Source organism: Lutjanus erythropterus, chromosome 9 (genome assembly GCF_056507025.1).
Source record: "Lutjanus erythropterus isolate fLutEry1 chromosome 9, fLutEry1.hap2, whole genome shotgun sequence".
NCBI lineage: Eukaryota > Metazoa > Chordata > Actinopteri > Lutjaniformes > Lutjanidae > Lutjanus > Lutjanus erythropterus.
In genome coordinates, this window is record NC_139325.1 from 11,660,990 (window position 1) to 11,686,184 (window position 25,195).

The window sequence follows — 25,195 nt, forward strand, 5'->3', positions numbered from 1 at the left end:
CTCCACAGTTGTTGCTCCTTATCTGCTTGGGAGCTTGTGAATGAATGAATGACTAATATTTCATCCTAATTTATTTGTCATTTATATGTTGTACTTCGTCCAGAAACCCGCGACCCTTCCGGAATAAGCGGTTACAGAAAACGAATGAATGAATAAATGAATGATGTACTTTGTATTATTAATCTGAATCTGAAGTAGGTAAAGTTGTGTATGAAATTTTGTGGAGTAAAAAGCACAATATTTCCCTCTGACATGTAGTGGAGTAGAAGTGTAAAGTAACAAAATGGAAGACCCTTAAAAGCTGCACTTACTAAGAGTAAAGTACTGAGTAAATATACTTTATTACTTTACATCACTATCTATGTCTGAAGCATTAAAAAAAAACTTTTATTAAAAGCAATAAACCCATCCACTGAAAAAGTTTTACTGCTCAAGTAGTGTATTTTGTTAAATTTTGATTTTTCAAGTTAGTTAGCACATGAATGCCTGAAATAAAAAACATGCGCATATCTGATTAAAATGCACAGTAGATGGTGACTGGTTTTGTTGGTCTCTCCACACAAACCATGCATAAATCAGTCATCACTGCTGCCTCTTTCTTTCTGTGTGATTATGATGCTAATATCATCACTCTAAACAAAGAAACAATCGCAATGACAGAAATGAGAGACATAACGCTCTCGTTCACAAAAGCGGGAAAGCATAGAGGTATTATGCAGGCTACAAGACTGTGGGGCAGAGGGTGCTGCCTACAGAGAGGTGGCACCGGCCCGCTAACGTGATCACCTGAATTATGCACAATCCATTGTGTTCAAATATCATAAATTGATGCGTGAACATCCCACCCCCCCTCCAACATGGGCCGAAATTATTATTTATGTGGCTGCAGAGCTGCAGAGAGACAATTAGTCATATTCGTATGCTGAAATTAATTGAGAGAGATGCGGGAGATAAAGAGAGAGAACAAAGACAGCTTTTTGTCACTTCTTTCCATCTGACAGGGATAATTAGATATATGAAATTGAAATTCCTCACCGGGGGGTCCTGTTGACAACGCTATTTTCTGTTTCGTTCCTCTCCCCTTTTTCTTTTGTGTTCCTGTTTATGCTAATTTGGACCCAGTGTTTTTCCCTGACCGCTAAAAGCAGCATCCTCCCCAGCCTTATGATTCCATTCACTGCACAGCAAAGAGCAGCCCGTCAGTCTATTCAAGCCTGCCTTACCTGTGACACAAAGATTTAAAGAGGGAATTCTAAATTTCTGATTCAAATCTTTTTCATATCCATATGTCTATGCCCCTCTGTACACCTGTCTGTAAGGGTATGATATTAAATAAATAAGACATAAATATTGGATAAATAAAGTCAAATACATGAACCAATAAACTCTGAAATAATTTAATTAATTATTTAACCCAACCAGTTTTCAATGTTTTTTTAAAACATTTTTTTTTTAAACTGTTTAAATATTATTTTCACCAATGACAATTTTATTTGATAAGATAATTAATTTCATAATGGAGAGCTGTAGGAATGAGTCCAAAAACATAGAAATGAGTTAGCAAATTGGCACTTCTGGTCCCCTTGGCTGGAAGTCAGTGTGTTTTTTAAATGTTACTTCTGGTTGGCATACAAAAATATATCACCCCTGTCCTGTTGCCAGTAGTCTCCGCCCCCTTCACCTTTCAGCCAATCACCTGGATTCTGTTGCCAAACAGGCTCAGCAACTGCCAACTAGCTAGCTAGCTAGCTCCTGTAGGCTAGAGGAATTGTAGAGACAGACCTGACATGTCTTTCAAATCACAATGTTGTTGAAGAAACTCTAAACTAATAATTGAACTGCTGGACTTTAACACTGGCTGTTTACTTTGATGCTCTCTTATAATTTAAGCTAGCGAGCCAGTTTAGCTGGCTAGTTGCCAAGGTAGCTAGCATTTGTTTCTCTAGCTAACAGGAGCTGAGAAACAAACAGCTGAGTTGTAATTATTTCTTAAATTATCTCACAATTGAGTCGCTCCTCCCATCTTACACTTTTAATTTATATGATCATTCATTTAAAATGTTTTATGCATTTATTTTTTCACTGTGGTGCTCCATATGTCTGTGCATTTACAGCAGTTCAGTCATTTGTCATTTGCAACTGCTCTGTGTCATGTCATGTGAACCACCCTCGCAGTATCAGAGAGGAACATCTGATAAAAGAACATTGTGGTTTGAGTGGAATTATGGGTTATGTCACCTTTCACCACAAAACTAGAAGGGGCCTCTCATAGTTTTCCTCTTACATGAGAAACGACCGCCGTCATGTTTCTCACAACTGAGAAAGACAAAGTGGCACACTACACAACGTCAGCAGAGTCGGATAAATTTATTCAGCTCATATTATGTCTAGACAGAAATTATAACAGCATTATTTTTTCAGGAATGTTTTAAAGTGGGTAGGCCATTATACTGACTTTGTTTTTTATTAGTGAACATGTCTATAATGAAAAAAAGATGGTACTTGAGTCTTTCATGACTGATTTTTTGTTTTCATTTTCAAACACAAAAAACTGAAATGGCATTTTCTGAAAATTATTCAATGAGCAGAGATGATTATTTTGTCATATTTTGCCAGTGTTAATTAAGTATCTTTGGGGTAAGAAATTAAAACTGAAAAGGCAAGTGCTGTCAGATTGCTTTTTTGAATAATCACAGTTTCAAAAATGTCCTTTTCAATTCAAACTAATTTGCTTTATGTTTCAAAATGACAGAAATTAGAGTATTTTTTTCTCCTCACTGACTGGAAGCTTTTTCTCTCTTTGTTAGACACCAAGTTTCCACGTCTAAAACAATCTTGGGTCAAGTTTTTGGCCTGAGATTAGGGATTATCTAACACTGAAAAAACAAAAACAAGAGAAAAGAAAGGGGAAAAAAGCAAAGATGGAGCGTGGTTGCTATAGGAGGGGAAGGAAGGCAGGATGGAGATATGAATTGAACCGGAAAGAGCCTTGTGTCTAATGCTTGCCACATTTGCTCTTGAATGAAGGTCTAATTACCCATCGGTATTTGGTGCCAGCGTTCCCAGGTCCCAGCAGCCCCTGGGCCCGTGCAGGCACTGAGCGTCCAGAGCCAGCTGCCTCCCAAACACTTGCAGGTATACAGGCCGGGCTAATAGTCCTACCACAAGGGAGCCAGATGAAAGAGCAGGAAACTGCTGCCAGAAGCCCTGAAAGGATTTATGTAAAGACAGGAGAGAGATGCAAGGATGTAGCAGTGGCTAAACCCACCCAAACCTACGCTACCTACCTGCTGAATACAGTACCACATATAATCCCAGAGAAAAATCTTAATGACCTGAATACTGGGAAAAAAATACAGATAATAATGTCAAGATGATGCAAGTTAGAGGTCTGTTATGCGTGAATATGTGTACATACTTTTAGGGAGTGCATATGTTTGCATGTTTAACTATGTTTGCTTTATGTTCTTTCTTCTGGAGGCACAGAAATACCCACTGGTTGAATACAAGCTCACTCGGTGAAGCTGAAAAACTGCAAATTTACTTACTTTGAAAAAAAAAACAATTCAGTTTAACCATGCATTTCCACAATTCGTTTTAGCGCTGTGCCAGCACTGGAGAACGGCCTGGCTAAAGCCATTATCATTCTGGTACATGGGGAAAAAATGCTCTGGTTTGATTGTATTTCTTTAAACCAATAACAATCATCTTGGGCAGTGCAGAGGCCAGGGTGCAGTAATGGTGCCCTCACAAAATAGTGTTGGGGGAACTTGCACTGGTGGAATATTTGCATATTTGGAGGTGAGCCCTGTGATAAATCTTCACAAAAGTAAACAATAAAATACCTGTGTCCAAATCAAGAGTCAATTTAGACTTCTGTTTAAGATATTTTGTTTTGTTTTACTTCATTAAAAGGACAGTTCACCTCAAAATCAAAAATGAAAAAAAAAAAAAAAGAGTTTTGGAGATAGAGAGCTGTAGTGACGTCTGCCTTCCCTCCAATACAATGGGACTAAATGGCACAAGTTCTATGTTATGAGGAGTTTCATGTGGAAACTATTTTCTTCTTTCTATTAGTAGTTCTGGAAGATTCTAAAGGACAACTGCCATGTAGTCGCATTATATCTCTGAAACTCACAACTCAACTGCAGCTCACACCAAAACAGTACAGATGCACCACAGGCCAGAGGAAACATATGTACTTTTGATTTTGGGGTGAACTGTCCCTTTAAGTATGTAAGCTTGCGTAAGTATTTTAACCCAAGCCATGATGTTTTCCTAAATATGTTTATTTTGAAAGTCTGCATATCACCTACAGCGTCATAGTTTGAAGCGTGGGGTCACTGACTGAGCTGCTGTATTTGAGGAGCTGGGAGTGAGAATGTGTTGTTCTTGCAGAACGTTATTAAACGACTATCACAGCAGCTCAAGTGATGTGGAACGGTCAACTCATTGATCAAGTCGATGTCTGTGCACATGCCACTGCCAGAGCACTAAAACCAAACGTGGAAATGCAAGACCAGCATGGAGCTTTTTGTTGTTGTTCTATATTGTGATGGGGACTTTGACTTGCAGATAGCAGAGGGGGAGGAGACTAAATACTTTAAATTCTTTGTATAAATTCTATAAATTCTTGTAAAGCTTTTTATTTGTTTTTAAGGAATACTCACAAAAGACACAATTTAAAAAGAATATTCAAAATCTGATTCTGAGATATCCCAACTTTTATTCATCAGTATGAGTCAAACTACAAAAACTGTTGATCCTACATTCACCACAATGCAACTCTCTTTACAAAATGCCCACTTCTTTCAAACCACATGTCTCCAGTTTGTCACAAAATCTTTCTGTTAAAAATGTTAATAATTCTCAAGCCCATGCAAAGATGATCCCAATGACTCAAATGTTGGCAAGCCCTTTGCGGAGCCACAGAAAACATTTTACAACTGTTTTTACAGGCTGAGTAGGAGTACTCATGATGAGTAAACTGAACTTCAGGTGTTATATCAGTTGAGTGCCCCTTTAAAATGAAAACAGTAAATCGAGCACATGCGTAAGCATAGTCATTGTCTGCGTTTTCAGGTGACTGAATGGCTAAAATATAAATTCAGCCTACATGTCTGCATGTGTTTCGTGAGGGTTCACCTCACTGTTATTTATAAATATAAACACACTAGTGATTTCTCCTGCTTCCAGGTCATCAGTGTAATGTCTAAGTAGACAGTGAGTGAGTAATCGTCTATCTGTGTGGGATGTGATTTCCATGAAAGAGGCCGGCAGGGTGGGACGGGAACATTGCCAGTCGTGACGACTCCAGATCCATCCTGAGGAACAGGAATTCCCACAAGCTGGATAAACATGCAGTTTGGCGGGGGAATGGGGTGCTTGATAGTCTCTCTCTCATCTTTGAACATGGACATTGTCAGGATTTAGTCATACCACAGAAATGCACTATCCTTAAGGGTAGGTCGGGATGGGTGCAAACTGCTATTATCACATTTTCGGCAGTGCAGGGTGCAGCCAGTAGAGTTCAGATCGTTGCGACAGATGGTGAAGCACCTGCTGCAATGCCACCACAAGATGCAAAGACCACAGATTTTACATTAACATTAACATGACATACGTTCTGCCTAGCTGAAAGATTTCGAGGCTGCAAATGATCAACAACTGAAGACAGTTGTTGATCACTTGCAGCCTCAAACAGCTGCTGAAGAAGAGCGAGAAGTCAGCTGTCAATAGTTGTATAAAAGAGACTAGTCAAAAAACAGAATTACAACATTATGATGCCACATTGAAATTGACCTTTGACCTCTGGGATATAAAATGTCATCACATCTCATCATTTTACCCTATTAGATATTTTTTGTGTAACTGTGTTATAACTAGAGCATGAATTCTGGAGTTATCCCCAAAATTTTGTTTAGTGTGGTCACTGTGACCTTGACCTTTGACTTTTGACCACAAAAATCTAATCAATTCATCCTTGAGTCAAAATGAACATTTGTGTGAAAAAAAAAAAAATCTTCAAGCTGTTCATTAGATATTGTGTTGACAAGAATCAGATGACCCGAAAACATAATGAGTCTGAGATGAGACTGCTATGTTGCAATGCCATGTTTCTACAGTAGCCCAGAATGGACAAACCAATCACGGGGTCTAGAGAGGGCCTTTTGCATTTTTTATGGGTTTTGCAGCCATCATGGGTTCTACACGTTTGGAAGGGGAGGGTAAGAGCATGGGTATTTGTTGCAGTCTGCAACCTCTCCCCTAGATTTGTGAGGTTTGAAAGATGGCCAGTTCTTACATATTGCACCTTTAACTCGGCTTTATATTTAATTGAAATATTGCCCATCTCTGTTCACACTACAGACTAAGGAGAGACAGCTCTTGGATAGCAAAAGAACTACAGACAGGACTGGGGATGGAGAAGTCAGTGAGGAGGGAGGATGGGCGGAGCCAGACATTTTGTGGCCTCCAGCATTACTTCAGCTTGTTTTCTTAGACGGCATGTGTCGCTATGTGGTGGCTCAGGAAAGAGAGGAATAATACAACAGTGGCCATGTGAGGACAATGTGTAATGCAAACTGTGTTTATCCTAATGGGTTCAGACAGAAGCATTGATGGACATGGGGCTAACGTGAACAACTACACATTTGAATTTTGTTTCCTTAAGGGATTTTAGTGTGTTTTTGTTTCTCTCCAGCGTGTGAGTCTTTGCGTCTGGTGCAAACGGCTCTGAATATATATTTCTTTCAGCATCAGAATATCTAGTGTGTGTACTTTTGCGGCTGTCTCTCACCGAGTGTTCTCTAAACTTCACATGTACATGTCGCCATTGGTGTTTTCACATGTAATTACTGTGAATCAACTCTTTGTGCATGGTCATAAAACAAGAGAGAAAGAACATCGTTATGCTAGTGGGGCACCTCACTAAAACGCTCCAGTGACAGAAAATGAAAAGCTGTAATTCCTCCTGTGAAGTGAAGTCTGACTTGTTGGAGTAAAGCACTTCCTATCCTTTTGTTCGGATCTCAAAGGGAATTATAGAGGAGAGAGTTAGATATGGCTGTTAATAAGAGCGCCGAGCCCTGACCAGATGAACGTCTAAGTGATTTAGACCATGACTGTTAATAAAAGCAGATTATTTTATCCTGGATATTCATATTTTGGACCCACGAAGACCATGAACAGTTGTGAGTTTTTCTTTACATCGTACAGATACAAGCATTTTGTTTCAGATGCGACTGTGTGTTTGATTCAAAGGTCAAGTCTCTTGTGAAGAAAATCAAATAAAGGGAACCAGGTACAACAGTGGCGTACCAACCATGTCATGCTCGGTGTGGACACTAAACATGTCCCAGCTGGACCTATGACAAGGGAGGGGGTCATGAGTTGGTTTGTTCATTGGGTCACTTCTTCTCATAACTACCAAGTCTACTGAAACTATGTTTTCTACCACCCTGCCTTGTTCTCCTTCTGTTGTCTGCCTCTCTGTACCAGTTTTCACAAAGTCTCAGTGCAACAGAGCAACAGATTGTCCCCATAAGTGTAGTAAAAGTTGTCAGTCTCCTGCCAGAGGCAAACTGTGTGAGGGTACGGGGAGAGACGCTGTGTAACTGCCAGAGGAGTGCTGACAGGGATTACAGCATACATAGGAATAAATTACAAAATAATAGAATTGTGCATATTCCTCACTTTCCCCATGATGGACTGAATAACGTGTTAGATTTGTTGCTAGTCACTTACTTCATAGTCTGACTCAACAAATGCACACTGCCTGTATAAGTCCTGCCATTGGTCGCTTACTTCAAGTGATATTACGGCATCCGCCCAGGAAACAAGAAAACAGCCTAGCTGCAGCTTTCATGCTGAAAAGGGCAAACGGCAATCTTTTAAACCTTAAAAATGCATTGCTTTGTGTGTGTGTGTGTGTGTGTGTGTGTGTGTGTGTGTGTGTGTGTGTGATTTGTCACAATAAATACTGAATTTGACCAGCTAATACTAATTAGACATTGGCAGACAACTGCAGTTCTATGTTAATTTTTTTATCCAAATTATTGTTAAGGACAAATAGTCCCTGGATATTTGTAAGGACATGTAAACACAGGTAGTTACAGCAGACTCCAGTGCACATTATTACGATGAGCCCTTGTGCATGCTAGTTATGCAGCACACACACCACTACTGACCAAAAATGTATTGGATTTTAGTCAGTCAGTGACTGTTTTGCACCTAATCAGATACTGTGTATGTCTCATCACATGACTTGACATTGGACAAGATCAACCCACATATTATCAACAACAGCACTGCATATCTATAAATGACAAACATACCAAAGAAAATATTAAATTTGGAGTTATAGTTTACTTATTTTGTAACAGATTGCTACTGACAATTTAAAGCTATAATATGTAACATTTCTTCATTAAAATCTCTAAAAACAATAGACATTTGTTAAACTTTTTGTGGAGTTGTGGACGTACATTATTCCAAATGATTCCAGCAATGTTCAAACACAGAGAAATCCATAATTTATTCAATAAATTTCATAGTTGCATAGTTCATAGTTGCATTTATTTTTCGCATTACTTCTTCCAGAGTCATTTCATCTGCAATGGTTGTTGTTTAATAATAATTGAAAAAAAAAATAAAAATAATAAATAAATAAATAAATATATACATATATATATATATATATATATATATATATATATATATATATATATATATATATATATATATATATATAATAATCCCATAATCCCATGCTACCTCAGACATCATCAAAGTATGTATTTTACTGTTGTTTCGACGTTAGAGAGACCCCTCGTGGCAGAGCTTACATATTGTCTGTTTGGCAGAGGTAGGTTTCCCTTTCTGAGGGCATATTTAGAAAATGGCAACATTTTTTTTATCAGTTACTGAGACATACTTTCCAGGCAATCTGAGTCACTTACTATGTCCCATTCTCCACTAAGCATTGCACACCTAGCATTGTTGGAGGAGCTGTTCTCTTAATGGACCCCCTCACCCCATGGCCCCAAGTGCAGCTGCACTGCCTGTGTTATCTATATTTACACCCCTGACTCAGAAAATGTAACAAATCTGCATCATGCATGATACAAATACAAACAAACAAACAGACAGAAAAACATCTTAGCCTTGTTGCAACAGGGTGCACCACCACACACTTTTCTCCAAATCATTGGAGCACTTTTTTTTTGCAGGATTGATGCCATCAGCTCTCATATTGATAAACAAAGAGGAAGCAGGGGGTGAGGTAGAGGATGGGTTGAGGAGGGGAGTGCATGGAGATCAATGGGCTAATAAAACAAATCAATGGAATGAAACCACAGAAAAAAGTGAAGTCATTAATTTGCAGAGACAGGATGATCCCACCAACCACATGCATTGATTAGAAATGAGGTCTGTGGAGAACCTTCAGGGGGTATCATATTAGTGGAGGGAAACAATGGCCGGGGCCGGGGTGGGGGGAGGTCGCTTTCCTCCGAGGGCTTTGCTGCTGTACTGATGCAGGAGAATAGGTTAACCGGTGGATCAATGGTCTCTTCAGCATAACTCCGAGGAGACAGCGGCTCTGTGTTTGCTCTCCAACGCACTGTCAACACAATATCTGCAGGTGTGATGTTTTCTCTCTGCTTATGAGCGTTCTCCCATTGATTTCTCCCCCCGTTTTTCAAACCAAGTGTACTCAAGCATGATTATGATATTGAATACATCATAGAGTACAAAGAGGTCTGCAAATAAGGTCAAAGGTGACGGCTATTGTTCCATTTTTATCAATATAATTATTGTTAATCATGATTTGTAATCAATAGTATTGGGCTGAGTTATATATACTGAGGCCTATTACAAAGTAGTGCGATGGCGGCGGTGGAGGCGTAATGTTAGAAAATGGCTGCTTTACATGGGAAGGTGGTTGTGTTGGAACCAAGCTGTGTGTCTCTATACACTCTTAGAAGTAAGGGTTCCAACAGGGTTGTTCCTGAGGGGCTGAGATTCTATCCAGGACCATTTGCTTCTGAAGAACCCTCTTCTGAAGACAACAAGGGTTCTTTGTAAGACTAAGGGTTCCATTAAGATCCCAAAGAACCATTTTTAGAGGAAAGTCAAAGGTTTGTCAAGGGCTCTTGCAACATGATATAAAAAGGTTCTCAGTAGCACCTCCTTGGTAGATTCTAGATAAAACCCTTGAAATATAAAAGGGTTCCCTGTAGGACCCCCCACCCCCCCACCCCCAAATTGTGTGTATTTTTGGTAAAACCTGTGGAATATAAAGACGTTCTCAGTAGAACCCCTGTGTGTGTTCTAAATAAAACCCTTAAAACATAAGAGGGTTCTGGTAGAGCCCCCATGTATTTTCTAAATAAAACCTTGGAATATAAAAGGGTTCTCAGTCAAACCTCCTATGAGTGTTCTAGATAAAATCCTTGGAATATAAAAAATGTTTTTAGTAGAACACCCTGAGTTGATTCTTGTTAGCGCCTTTTCAAGGTGGACATGTCTTGATAGAACCCCCAGACAGGGTGGAACCATTCACAGATAGTTTTAGGTATAACACTTTGTGCTGGGTTATGGATAGAACTCTTTGAAAGAGTTCCAAGTGGAACTTTTATAAAATGTTCTAGCTGGAATCAAATACGGTTCCCCTACAGGGACAAGCCAAAGAGCCCTTTATGGTTCTAGTTAACATCTTTATTTCTAAGAGTGTAGAAAGGCTCTCTGTGGTGTAACAAATATACAGTACAACCTGCTTTCATTTATGCAGCCTTATCATCAGCATTTTAAATTTTTGATCTGAAAATCTGCAAAGTTCTCCATCGGTCAGGGTTCATCCGATCTGCAGACACAGCATAGCTTTTCTGCTGGCATTTTAGGTGGGGTGTGGGGGGGACAAGAAAAGCAGGTGATGTGAGATTGACGACTTAAATACTTCATCAATCAATGCTGCAGCCAATGTGTTGTTTGGTGATTGGTGGAGAATTCAGGCAATCCATCTTTCCTACCGCCAACTGGCATTCAAGATTCTCCTCAGGTTCTCCATGTAATGCCTTTATTTCTTTATTTCCAGGGTTAACCTATGCTGCAGATATTTGTGAGTGTGTGTGTGTAGGGGGTCCACTCTAACCCTTCACCTGTTATTAGAGTCTGTTAGACACGTATGCTGCTGAACACACAAGCAGACACAGTCAATTCTCTCTCAGTCCTCCCACACAAAATAAATCATACCACAGATATTTGAAGGCATTAGTATAATTACTGTAATTACATGTAAATGAGATTATAACTAAGAAGACCGACAGTTTATGTCAGCCGTTGCACTGTATTTTAACATGCTTGTTGCTAAGTTGGTTATGGCGGGAAATTTGCTGCATTGTTTTATGCTAGAGACCCAAAAATTGAAAACCCACAAGCTACTTTTTAATGCAAAGACCATCTTCTTTAACTGACGTTAGAGAGCAGTCTTACTGAACCAAATGGAGAGATACTTCTGTCCAGGGAGGGTCTGTCACTGCTCTCTACTAATCTATTTGTTTACAGTAATTGTTCCAACATGTCAACCTCACACAAAGCATACTATGCAACATTTTCCTAAAAACAAAACAAAACAATGTATAGACTCATATAAACATAATACCTCTAAATTATTCCTTATTGCCCACTAAAAGTGTGTTGTGGTGTCTGCATCTGCAGTATACTTCTGGACGTCAGCCTGTTTGGCAGTGGTGTTAAGCCCCTTGCCAATGTGAGACTCTTAAAAAAACTAAAATTGTTGTGACTAAAGGTTACATTGCATTCTGAGTCTCTATCTGTTGCTCTCTGTCTGTGAGAGCTGCAGAAAGAGTTTTACACACATATGCACACGCAAACATGGGCAGAGCAGACTGAGGACTGCTTTAGCTGCATTGACGCAAAATCTATTCTGCAGAGGTGTGGGCATGTTTATTCATGTTTTAGAACGTAAAAATAACTTTTTATTTCTCTGTATCACAGATTTGTTCTTGCTGATGAAACTCACTCTCTTAATTCAATGTCTATGGACCCTATCTTTCACTGATCTAAAGCGCACATGGGACGTGTGAATCACAACGGACTTAATTTATTCAAGGTGTGTCCAAATCCACCTTTGCCAGCTTACACCAGGGGCGCAGGGGTGCCCTGTCCCGTCCCTTGCGCCAGAAGCGCACAGCAGGACGCACCTATCAGCTACGCCCAAGTACCTCGATTAATTCAAATGCAAATTTAGGCTGAACATGCAATGAACCAATTAGAAAGTCGGCTCTCATCATGTTAAAGTAGCAGGTGCATCAGGAGTGCAAGCGGTGGTAGTACAACGGCAGCTTTACCAGGAGGAAACAAAGGTTTTTAACACAAGGAGACAAAACTCCTGGTTTGAGAGGTGAAAGTGTGACAGTGCACAATATATGGAGAAGGCAGGACCCCTCCAAAGCAGCTTCATGTGTAAATTTATTTTTACATGAATGTGTGGAGACGTGTGTGCTCCTGAGACAAGCACGACACACACACACACACGCTAACTTTTAACTTCAATATTTATATTTAATAGAAAATATGTTCAAACACACACTCCTGTGTGGGTAAAATACTTCACATGAATGAAGGTGTTTTGTGATTATGAAGACGTGTGTGCTTCAGTAAAATGCCTAAGTGCTATCTTGTACATGCAGAGCAATTGCACCATAGCCTTTGCGCTTTGACCAAGTTATTTTAGCTGGTCAAAGGCGCAAGTGGTTTAACTCCAATGCACCAAGCACATGATAGCAAATGCACCTGGTCACACTTTAGTTTTGCCTCTGGTGGTGGAAGATAGCAAAGCCATCTGCGCCACTGGCGCAACAGCTTTGTGTAAGATAGGACCCTATGTCTCTCTCCCTCTGAGGGAGCCGGGGAGTAGGGCCCAACTTTGAATGGTGTAATTACAATGCTGCAAATTCTACCTTTAAAGGATACGTCTAGTATTACCGTATGTTTTTCTTATTTTCAACAAAATTTGTGACCTTTTAAAAGATTTACAACTTCAGGAGGGACCAGTGGACTTGGGGCTGACTTGGAGCTGAAAAATGGACTAACACATTGCTGGTTTTGGAAAGATTTTGCAAATATACAATATGTATGTGCAATATTTGTTTGTTAGGTTTTTTTTTTTTGGTTTTTTTTAAATGCTGAATTATACACCAAGACAGATTTTAGCAAATGCTAGTCAGATACGTGTGACTAGATAGTGATTTGGTTGTGGATATTTTTAGTTGCACATTAATACATATGAATACATATTTACAGCGATATAAATGAATTATAGTGTGTTCATGATAATTAAGGAACATGTGACTCAGTACACTGTTTTGGGATTTGGGATATGTTGGATTGGGACAATAGTGGAGCTCTATGGCACAGAGGAATGTCAAGCCTTGGCTACACACAGGTAATACTTGTTAGTAGGATTAATTCAGAGTTGGTGTTGGTCTTATTATGGCATTCTTTATCAATAAGGAAAGCACTTCATTTTATTTGCATTATTGTTTAATGTCAGTGTTCATTGTATCATTGTTACAAAATGGATTGTGCATCCCATAGCAGAAAAGCAACACACCTATTCTATTCAAACACTGCATACACACTCTGTGCAGCCCTGCTTTAGGATTGGTTCAGATGAAGTCCCTTTGGTGTTGCTGACTTTACAGTAAAGGCCTATATGTGTAAACTCATAGCAGTCAATGAGAGAGTACACATTATTTTTCAAATACCACACATTAACAAGGTGCATCATGCAGTGCAACATCAAACATTACAATTCTCTCCATCCTCACTCTTGCCCTCATCTCACTGTCTCCACCTGCGTGTGGTTATAGTAATGCTGAAGCCCCTGGGTTTTGCTTAATTAAAATACATCCTTTTTGTGTTCCCCTCGGAGTCCAGTGATAGAATAACTATGCAACGGGGTTAGCTGTATTTAGCTCCTTGAGGAGTTAGCCAATGTTGTGTCAGGCAGCCACTCACAGCTAAATCAACAAAACCCTGCAAAGAGGGAAGGAGGGAGGGAAAGAAACGGTGAGGGAGCGACATAAGAGAAAAAAAAAAGGTTGGGGTGAGTGTGGGGGATCCCACATCGTGTAAACCCTTAGCTTTTCACACTGAGCGGCGTTTTCATGCTAAGCTCCGAGCTTGAACCAAAATCCTCTCACTTATCCTCAAATCCAAGATGAAATACTGTCAGATGTAGTGTGATCCAGGGAATTTGGCGGAAGACTGACAGGCAGGGCAGGGAGACGTATGAGTGACTGATACTGAGAGGCACGAGTGTGTGTGTGTGTGTGTGTGTGTGTGTGTGTGTGTGTGAGGAGGAGGAGGAGGAGCAGGGAGAGTGGAAGATACTGCGAGGGGAGGAGATTGAATACAATGATTTGTCAGAGACAGAGTCAGTGACTCATGTCGGTTTGATGCCTGGTAACCAAGGACACAGTGGAGAATAAACCACATAAACTATCTTGTACACTGTTCTTTTGATTTAACACACTTTAAAGCTGAAGTAAATGTTATGAAGTTTGAGAATTTTATTTTGGATTTCTGTATTGTAATGGCAGATCAATAATTGGAGTCCAGCTCCATTTTGGTAGTTTTATGAAGATTTTGTCTGCATTCAATTTTTGTTTTTGTTTAGCAGATTTTAAATGTATAATATTATTGTACAATATTTTCTGGCAGATGCTATTTACACTTTGGTTGGTGCAGCCAACGTGTCTATTTACACCTGGGGTGGAACAGCCAGTGTGGCTACTTACACCCAAGTGTGTATAGCCTAGCATGGCAGAGACAAGCACCTAGTTGTCCATAGCCAAAATGGTATTTGCACCCAGTATGAAGTGCCAGTGTGGCTTTTTAAACACTCATGGAAGTGACAAACTATGATCTTTTCCACTACTTTCCAAGTGGTTTTGTTGCTGAAACCTAACCAAACTGCAACTGAAATCTGAGGAGGGGGTTGAAAGGCCTTGAAAGGCCTTTTTCATACGGATATTGTTTTTCTGTTTAAACACACAAATGCATCATAAAAAATGAGCAACCAGCAACTCCCCATATTCTGCAAGGTAAAATTACTGATTTTGTCAATGGTGTCTGGTTGCTTTAGAAAGACTCAATGTGGCAGCGGTTTCCTTTTGAAAAAAGCTGTCTGACAGAAAGGTAAACTTAAACTGATATCTTTAGGTGGCTAAAATACGTTTTGCTGCTGACCCCATCCACAGCAGTACATAGCTTAGCTTCCTACACTGTTACTCCGGCTGCTTCTCTAAACTGGGGGGTCGACGACCAGTAAGTAGTCAGTAAGCACCTCATACAACCTCACTTCAAACCACTGGTTTGTCTCAGTTTGTCTCTACAAGAGATATAATTATATATATATATATATATATATTCACAGATGAATAGACGGACTCCAGAGGTTATTATATCTGTATTTAATTCAGAGACAGCGCACTGTACATGGCAACAATTTGCATGCTATCACATGTTATTTGGGGGGCTGTGTATGTTCTGTAGTCAGATGCTTTATGTGGGGTATTGGGGGTGATATTTGGAGGGTGTGTACGTCCCTCATCTCTGAATAGCTCTAAGGCACAGGCAGGAAATGGAGTCCTGGCATTTTGTTTTGCATCAGTGCTCCTCTTTATTAGAGAGGAACAGAATCGGCATAGAATAATAATTGGAAAATTGTAAGCTTGCTTTCATTATAATTAGCGAGATCACAGGATGCAATAATCCAATTATTTTACTTAAAAGCAAGTTTCCTCATCCCTCTGCAATGTGTTGCAGGACGTCTAACCTCATCCCACATGGACAAACTCTGCCTCTCCCGCTTCATCCCCCTCTTACATGTAAACACCAGCATGGTTGAGTGTGCTCAGACAGCTGAACATACACTGACATATGAACACCATTTAGGGCCACCAGACACGCACATAAACACACGCGTGCGCACACACCTCAACAACATACAAATAATTGAGTAAGATTTGCTGGTACATTAAGTTTAATGTGTTTGACATTCGGGGCAGGAGGAAATGGTAGGCATGAAGTGGAGTAGCCGCACCGCGTCTTTCTTCAATCAGGGCACTGCAGGGCTTCATTTTACAACCCCGACGCAAAAACCCAGGCCCGTCAAAGCTAATTAGCGCTGTTGCAAATGGATGCAGGTCATGGCTCTCAGCGGATTGGCCCGCAGAGGGGTCGCCAAAGGTCAAACCTCCAGTATGGAATGATATAAACAATCATCTATAGACCACAAACCAATCAATCCCTTTTAACACTATCCACTTCCTGGTTGGCTGCTCTCAGGGGTCAGGGGTCAGTGTACAAAAAGACAACTGAGCCGGTGTGTTTGAGAATGGGAGGCAAATCCAGCTGATTATCTATTCATTTATGTTCCAGCAATCAATATACCAATAAAATATTAAAGGTATTTGAATAAAATCTTTGATATAATCTGTTAGAAAGTGTTTCTTTCTTTGTGTGTCTGCTTATTTATTCATTTATACTTTATTTATCTTTTACATTCATCCACTTATTCATTCAGTTATTTATTAAGTTATTTATTTATTTCTCACTTTTCATTGCTTGTTTGTATATTCACATTGTAAAATAAAAAGGCCAATGTTCATTCATAAATTCTACACAAATACCAGTAAATAAGAGGAAAAATGTGTTTCTTTTTGTGCAGCTTAAATGGACCTCAAAATAAAGAATACATGTTTTTCCTCTTGCCTGTACTGCTGTTTATCCATCTGGATTGTTTAGGTAAGAGTTGCCAAGTTTTGGAGATATAATGGAATTAGATGGCACTTGGCTCGTTGTGCTCCAGGCACCAAAACTTTGAGATATTAGATTTGAACATTTTATAGCAACATCTTTTTCCAGAAATCATGACCCAGTTACTCAAAATAATCCACAGACTTTGTTGATAACAGATTCAGGAAGGAATATTTCTTCTCTGTCCTCCTGAGACCCTGCGCCTGCATATGAGGACAGTACACTTTGGACTTGCCCCACCTTATACTTCATTCTGCTTAACTTAAATCTGTTGTACTCATTAGTGGACATACAGTTGTGCTATCTAGGGGTAGCCAAAGAACAATACACTTATTAGTTTAAAAACAAGAAAAACAGTCTATGACCAAGACCAGGATAAAAGTGGAAAATGTGCAGAATTTCATCAGATTATTTGGTTAATACTTATACTTAGTAACCTTTGAATTTTGATAAACAGTACAATTTGGACAAATTTCAGCAATAGTAAAAAACTGGGACACGGCTAATTAGGAAGTATTCATTGGGACATTTGGACTTTTTAAAGTTATTTGTTCATGCAAACTGGAAGTGTAAAAATAAGGAAACAGACTGAGGAAGAAGTCAACAGATTGGAAGAGTATAAACAATTCTGCTTGTGGTACAAATTATTTTACATTGATTTTATTTTTTGCATATGTGATACATTTTCAGGGCATTTCTCTGTCGAAAGCAGAATGATTCCTAATTACAATATTAGGAGTAATAATAGGTTTGGCATATAGATCAAGCAGCTTAAAATCAGGAGGAGCAGGACAAAAATTTCAAAAGACTTTTACACGCATAGCTTTGTTTGCAATTTTGTTTTAGCCAAAGCCATCATCCTGTTCAAAGGCAATGCCAATGTTTTATACTTATCAGTTCCTACTAATCTTAAATACCTAGGAGAGTTTGCAAACAATAAAAAAATACAAATCAAACCTCTGGAATTAGGGCGTAATGGTAAGAAGAAAATATGAAACTGCTCACAACATGGCCTGTGGATTATTTTGAGTAATGGAGTCATGATGTTTGGTAAAAGGCTAAATCCCCCCCCCTTTTTTTTTTAAATCCTCTTTTTTCTACTCTAAACAACATAAAGTGAGAGCCATCTACTCCCCTTATATTGCACAGAAGGCAAACATCTCTACAGCTGATATCTCAAAAACTCTGCAACTCACCAAAACAATCTAGATGGATAAATAGCGCTACAGTCCAGAGGAAAAATATGTATTTTTGATTGTGGGGTGAACTGTCCCTTTAAATCATATATCAATCAGTGTGTTTCCCTGCACACTGAACAAAATCACTTCAACATCAACATGAAGTTCTGCAATTAGCTGAGCAGAGAGAAAGGACAGAAAGACTGAGAGAAAGGGGGGAGAGGAGAGGAGGGGGAGAAAGATGGAAACCAACGCTTGAGGAATTGAATTACCCGAGCCTTTTCTCATTATCATTTAGCCGTCTTTTATGGCCCACCAGTAAGAGATGATGTTCCCATGACCCCGCACAATACACAGACATATTATTCAATCCTGCCTCGATGAAATTCCTGCAAATAAAACCTTTGTGCTGGGCAACAGCTAATTATTTGACAGATTGGCCCCCTTCTGGCTCAGGTTACAGTGTGGAGTGGTCATGTTTTAGTCCCCCCCCACAACACCCACCACCACCAGCACTCACCCACTCTCCCCCAGCCCCTGCGCAAAGAGGGGCCACTTTGAGAAAATCCCAGAGGGCCTCATTCTTTTCAGGAGATTATATATTTCAGCCCCCACCCACCTCCTATCCCCTCCTTCCTCCTCTCCCCGACCATCTATCCATCCAAAATCAGGGGAGCGTGGTGTGTGTGTCTGTGTGTGTATGTGTGTGTGTGTGTGTGTGTGTGTACAGGGGGGTCTGTCTGTCAGTGACAGCAGTCATTTCATAGTTTAAAGGGTGTTCTCAAGCAGAAATATTTAATCTTCCCACGAAAATAAAGTTTGATGGTGGAGGACTGGTACAGAGAGAGACAGATGGGGGGAGCAAAAACACAAGCCATGTCCAATATGTGTTCCTCTGTATTTATACTACTTTGAAGAACTACTGTACATATGCATGTAGTGTATTTTTTCCTAATACCAAATTAGAGAGCAGGGAACATTAACGGATTAAAGTTTTGGGTGGGCATGCCTTTGGCTTTGACTCAGTCCACTAATAACAAGAGTTTGTCATTAGTGTTCGGACATGGACCACCAAGATAAATGCCAACACATGTTTAAATTATCTGGAGAGTAATGGCGTTTTCCTTCAGCCCTTTCCCTCCCCATAAAGATCCCTTGTTGACGCGACTATGCAGACATTTTGAGTTATCAGCGCAGGTTTAATCTGTTGTTTATTTTGCACCCATGCAGATGGTATAATTCAAGGAGTGTGTGCTAAAAGAGCTTAAAACTAAACAATTAATTCAGATAATGTAAAGGAACCCCACTGCCGAACAATGAGATTTAACTAATGTGGTTTTAAAGCTTTGGGGTGAACTGAAATTAAAAGTAAATATATAAAAAAAAAAATGTAGAAAAAAAATACATAATGATATGAATTTTAAATTTCATAAAGAATTTTAAAAATAATTATATTTAAAGAAATAAAAAACTGTGTTACTAAATTATGTTGACTTTTATCATTTTTGTATCAGTCAATTTAAGAAAGAGATTTGACTTTAAAGGGCCCAATATTTGCATGATGTGACAGCTTATAATATCTCTCATTTTAGCCATTAATTTTGTCTTGATGTATTTCTATTTAAAATATTAAACACAATATATACTTCAAACAAGATACAATTAATAATTGCATTTTTAGACATAAACATTTGCATAGTCTTATTTTTGGCCTTTAAAGTGCTAAAAGTGAAAACTAAAATTCACTGATAATTATTAGGACCCTGGCACCGAATGCTTCTAAAACCACAACACTTTTGTCTGCAGCCTAGAGAACTAAAACAGGGAACTGCTGCTACTGTAGCTGAATATTACTAAATAGGGAATTGATATCATATAATGAAACAAGTCAAAATGGAAGTTGGTTTTGATTTGAAGTAAAGGGAAAGTACAGGACAAAGTGTGCCATGCACACCATACCATATTATTGTAAAAAAATAATCATGGAGCAATTTAGTGGAAACATGTAAATATACAAATTTTATTGATTCAAATTAATTAATTAATCGCATTAATTAATTAATAATTTCAAGTATTTATTTTCAGAACACTTCAGAACTTCTTTTAACTTAAAGATTGTTGACTTGATATGATGAGTTTAATGAATGTACTGGACAGAGTTCAATCAACTCATTAAATCACGCTTCTACGGAAACATTATCAGCATATTAGTCATATTTCCCAGCATGCACTGTTTGAGAGATAAAAGCTCTAAAATGAGGAACTGGATTTTCAAACTGAGAAAATATAAAATGAAAACAAATTTCTTTGCAATGTTTGTCAGTGTGAATGAAGAGTTGTTGTTTCATTTTAATATCTTAAGCTTATTGAATGCATTTTCTCAAGTACAACTGAATAAATCAGTCATGTTTTTTTGAATACTAAGTTAGTTTGAATCATTACAAAATCCCCTTAACTTGTCTTTTCAATTTCAGTCAACTTAAAATTACGAGTTGTTAAACTTAATATCTTAAGGTAATTGTAAAAGTTCAGCTGAATTTAATATCAAGTTATTTTTTAACTATAAATGTTTATTTTTATTATGAATTATTACAGATTATGCCAGCTTGTCTTTTAAAATTCAGTTAAAATTTTACGGCTGCCCGTAACTTCTTTTAAGTTGAAGTATTTTAAGTTGAAGTTGAATAAGTTGAAGTAATTTATTTTCACAGACAAACAGTAACTGTTTTCCAACAGAAGCTCTGCAGCAGATGTTGAGTACCACCAAAAATTAAACCATTATTCTGGACTGTTTTCCACTAATTATCTACCTAAGCTATTTTAATCTGTAAGGTCAAGCACATATGTGAGTATGCTGCTGTACGTGGAAACCTTGTCAGTACAACCTTGTCTCATTTTAAGATCAGATGAAGTGCTGTCTGATGGCCCTCTGCTGGTTTAGAAAATTGTACCACCCGTTAAACACTAGTTAGGACAAACTTGATCTCCACAAAGCAAAGAGAACTAGTTTCCCACCTGCTCTGTTTCTCCACCTTCTGTGTGCCTGCCTGTGCTGCAGCCCTGAAATGCTCGCTGGGCTCCGGTTGCATGTCTGGGATGCTCGACTACAGTGTTCACCTGGCATGAACCCAAGCGAGAGGAGCCTGGAGTATTCATTGCTCAACCTGGGTGAAGGTCATAGAATGCAGCCCTTCCCTGCTCCACTCCCCAATGAGCAAACATATGGTCACGGAGCACCTTGAACATGTTTGGGTGACCAGAACTGCTTGGCCTGTGAGCTGCCACAGCAAAAGAGACAAGAGGCGCTGAAGGAGGTTTACGCTAACCTTGCTAAAGCAGAACAAGGATAAGGAGGAAGTGCGAGGCTGCCAACCACAGAGATCATCACTCACTAGTTGCTCGCACACAAGAAAACCCAAGTAGACGTGTAGCTGGGAGAAGCTACAGTCCCTCTAGCTTACTCTTGTTTCTCTTGATATAAATGTGTGTAATCATAAGGTACAATATCATCACCCCGTTGCTCAAACAGCCAAGCCTCGTCTAATCGCTTCCACGTTTCCTCAGTGTTAAGCTCATTAGTGGGTGACCTAAAGGCATGTAGGAAAAAAAGACAACCAAGAGAGACAAAAAAAATCTTTGGATAATGGATGCTTGCTGTTTTGAGACAGTAAAAATAAACAGGTCTGCGGCTTTGATAATGAATATGCTGTAAACATCAGCCCAGAGTGTGAGTTTATCACAAACGTCCACCTAATAACCCGACTCTTGTGTGTGTGTGTGTGTGTGTGTGGGTGTGTGTGCGTGTGTGCATTCTCATACAGTATGTGTAGAAGCACGCCTGTGTGTCATTGCGTGTGTGTGTGTGTATTTGTCTTTGGGCTGGCTGAGGGTGGAGGGAGGGGCGGGGGAGGAGGGGGTGGTGTTGAAGATGATGACTCGCTGTTAGGACTTTGTGAATGGGATGTGAGAGTGTCTCTGGTGTCTGAGTGTCTGGCCCAGGTGGCGACTGGAAGGCCGACTTCATTAGCCTTAAAGAGGAAACAAAGGAAGATGCATCGTAAAAAAGTGCCATCCCTCATCTGCGAGGCCACCGCCTGACACATTAGGAATCTGTATGCTCAATTAACCACTGGCAGGCTCATTTTTCCTCTCCCTCTCTCTCTCACACACTCTTCTCTTTCCCTCGCTCTTGATCAAACAGAGCAATCACCGCGCTGGATTGAAGCAACACTTAATCCACGGCATATTTATGAAGTTAGAGCATATTTCAGTTTTGTTTGATTTTCAGAAATTGGGAATGCAAACTTGTGTAACTTTTTTTTTTTTTTTAACCGTCTATAAATATATATTTTCACTTCCTGATTAAACACAGCAAAGCTTGCTGATTGCACCAAGCATGCTTTCAAAATCTTTCTCTATAAATTTCACTGCCTCCATTTTTTGTTACAGGAGGAAGAGGAAAATGAGACACCCAGGAGGACGGGAAATTGCATGCCAAAGAAACATTACTCCTGAACACTGATTTGCACGAAAGTTCTATTATAAGAACTTCAGTTTCACCGAAATGTGGTAAGTGATTTACACTGGAATTTTTACATGACAAATTACAAACATGGCAGACTCACACAAGAGTAAAATTAGAGACTGTTTCCTTGTTTATTACAAACCCTATCTCTTGCTCATTTAGGCAGTTTATAATACCACTTTTACACCAAAATTACCATCTATATGCAGGTTTGTTAAATGAAACTACATAGGAGACTGACCCTTTTCTTATTGCCAGTAGACAACTTTGCCTTTCTGTTTTGTTTTTTCTGCTGTGTGCCGTAAAGCCAAGAATAAACTCATATCTGTGCAGGAGATGATTATTTTAAATGATTAGCTGACTGTTCAGCTCTCATCACTTTTGTAGCTTCTAACTGAATCTCTGTGGTTTATAGTTTAGCTTCTGTCCTGCATCACGGTTTGTACGTTCAGGTATGTGATTTATTTTACTGTTCGCTTTCTGCTGATAGTAGTCGTCTTGAGTTTCCGCCGATGAAAAGCCAACAAAATAACAGGGTACTTTTATTGTGAAGGATTTGTAGGAACTAAAATGTTTACCCACTGCTTACTCGCTCAACTGAGGGCTTTAATTCCTTTTACGCTGGACAGTAAAACCATTAACATCCACTAACATCTGGCTTTTGTCTGCAATGGAAAAGGATATTATTTTATCAGTCCCAGGGCAAATAATGCTGCAGTAGTCACAGTTATCAGCTCCACCTCTGATTTGCAGTGATGTAAACACGACACCTATATGGATATGCAAATTTTCACTCCTTTTCAGCAGAGGCACTGAAGACCTGTCACCTCCATCAGTAACTTTTGCAACTCTTTTTCTCTTTTTTCATACACACGTGCAGCTTGGTTCGACTTAGGTTGAACACAGGTGAATTTGCACCCACTCAAAGGTGCGCATAAAGTGATGAATGCTTGTATTTAGTCAAGTACCTGAACAGTTTTACTTTCAATAAATTCTTCACAATAAAAGTCTCCTGTTATTTTGTTATCCAAAAGTATTAATTACAACACAATAAGGAAATGTTGGGTTTTCATCTACAGTAACTGAACACAACTCGTATCAGCTGACAATAACTGAACTTTAAGCCACAGAGATTCAGTTAGAAGCTACAAAAGTACTGAGAGTTGAACAACCAGACACTTTTAAAAATGTCTATCTCTCTCCTCTCCTGCACGCATAGGGCTTTCCAGTGCACAAAAGAAAAAAAAACAAAAAACACAAAGGCAAATGCGTCTACTGGCAATGGGAAAAGGGTCAATGACCTACTTTTACCAGGTTTACCCACATTTAAAAAACCTGCATATATCACTTATTCTGATGTAAGAACAGTGTAATGTTGCTGTACATGCAGTGGTACTCCAGAGGGCCTGGAAACAGGATATGTGAAATCGAGTTCCTCTTTAATAAGCGCTGATATAATGCATCATTAAGTATTATGTCAGTGTTGCAAAACCTCATCTTTACACAGACCCCGATCTTGACCCTGATCTTTCCCCTTTAATTGATGTAAACATATAAACACACATACACACACACACACACAATCAAACGCACCTTTCAGTTTGTCTCTTGAGCTGGTGGCAACCTGAGGATCCTTATCTACTCATGACCCTCTTGTGAAAAATGACAAAGTGCAATAAGGACCTGACTGAGGTGGGGTTTTGGGTGTAAGGGGGGGTGGGGGGGTGGGTCGCTGCGATACGCATCAGCCTTTGATTAACGAGGTGAGTTTGACGCTCTTTAAAATCACAGGGGTCACGGCTTAGGAGGCCACCATCTAACACTTCGCCACACTTCACAGGGCCAACTTCTTTTTATTATCGGACCCGCCCCCTTTTTCTCTCTCCCTCTTCTCTGTCTCCCCTCTCTCTCTCTCTCTCTTCCCCTCCACGCCTCTCTTTTGAGGTCTATCAGAGAGATGAAAAATGGCATGCAGCTGGCTGAGTACTTCCTTCCCGTTGTCGGGGTCAACAGTTCACTATGCTGATAGAGACCCTCACACCTCCATTAATAAAAGCTCCGCTGCACTCACACAGGTCGCTGTGCTGCATCGCTGGACGACCATCACTCCTACCTTTGTCTGGATGTCCTCTCTTTACATTCCTCTATCGCTGCATAACTCCTTGATTATTTTGGTGATGACTGACAGCTGCATGACCTATGAATCAGAAAATATTACTCCAAAGATATTTAAGTTGCAATTCTTTGTCATTTAGTGAAATTGTACACTATGTTTCATGTGGAAGTCGTGTTGAAACCACTCCCCCAAAACCCAACATTTTGAACATGTTTATGACTTTTGAATAAAATGAACACATTTGAACAATACTGATTATTGCATGTCCGTTTGTATTGGACTTTTTGGTGTTTTAAAAGCGGTTGTTTTGTCAGCATCAGTTGCTCATTTTCTTGCTTGGGTCAAACCGCTTAAGTCGGACTGGGTTTAAAAGCCAACACTGCCTCCAGTGGCTAATAGGACTGTAAGACTTTTGGGTTGGGATGCACCAACAAGGATACATTTTGCAACCCAGTTAAATCATGGTTTAACTTTGAATTAGTTGCCTTTTAAAAATGTTATTGTTCAGCTATACTTGTTCCATTAATT

At 39.4% G+C, this 25,195-nt stretch overlaps 1 long non-coding RNA gene across 1 annotated transcript in view; it reads left to right on the forward strand.

Moving 5' to 3' along the window:
• Window positions 1-24,901, forward strand: part of LOC146321121 (uncharacterized) — a 78,915-nt gene extending 54,014 nt beyond the window's left edge. Inside the window, exons 4-5 of the long non-coding RNA XR_014771351.1 lie at window positions 22,476-22,595; window positions 24,627-24,901. This is a non-coding gene — a long non-coding RNA (uncharacterized LOC146321121). The remainder of the gene's footprint in view (window positions 1-22,475; window positions 22,596-24,626) is intronic.
• The last annotated feature ends 294 nt before the right edge of the window (window positions 24,902-25,195 follow it).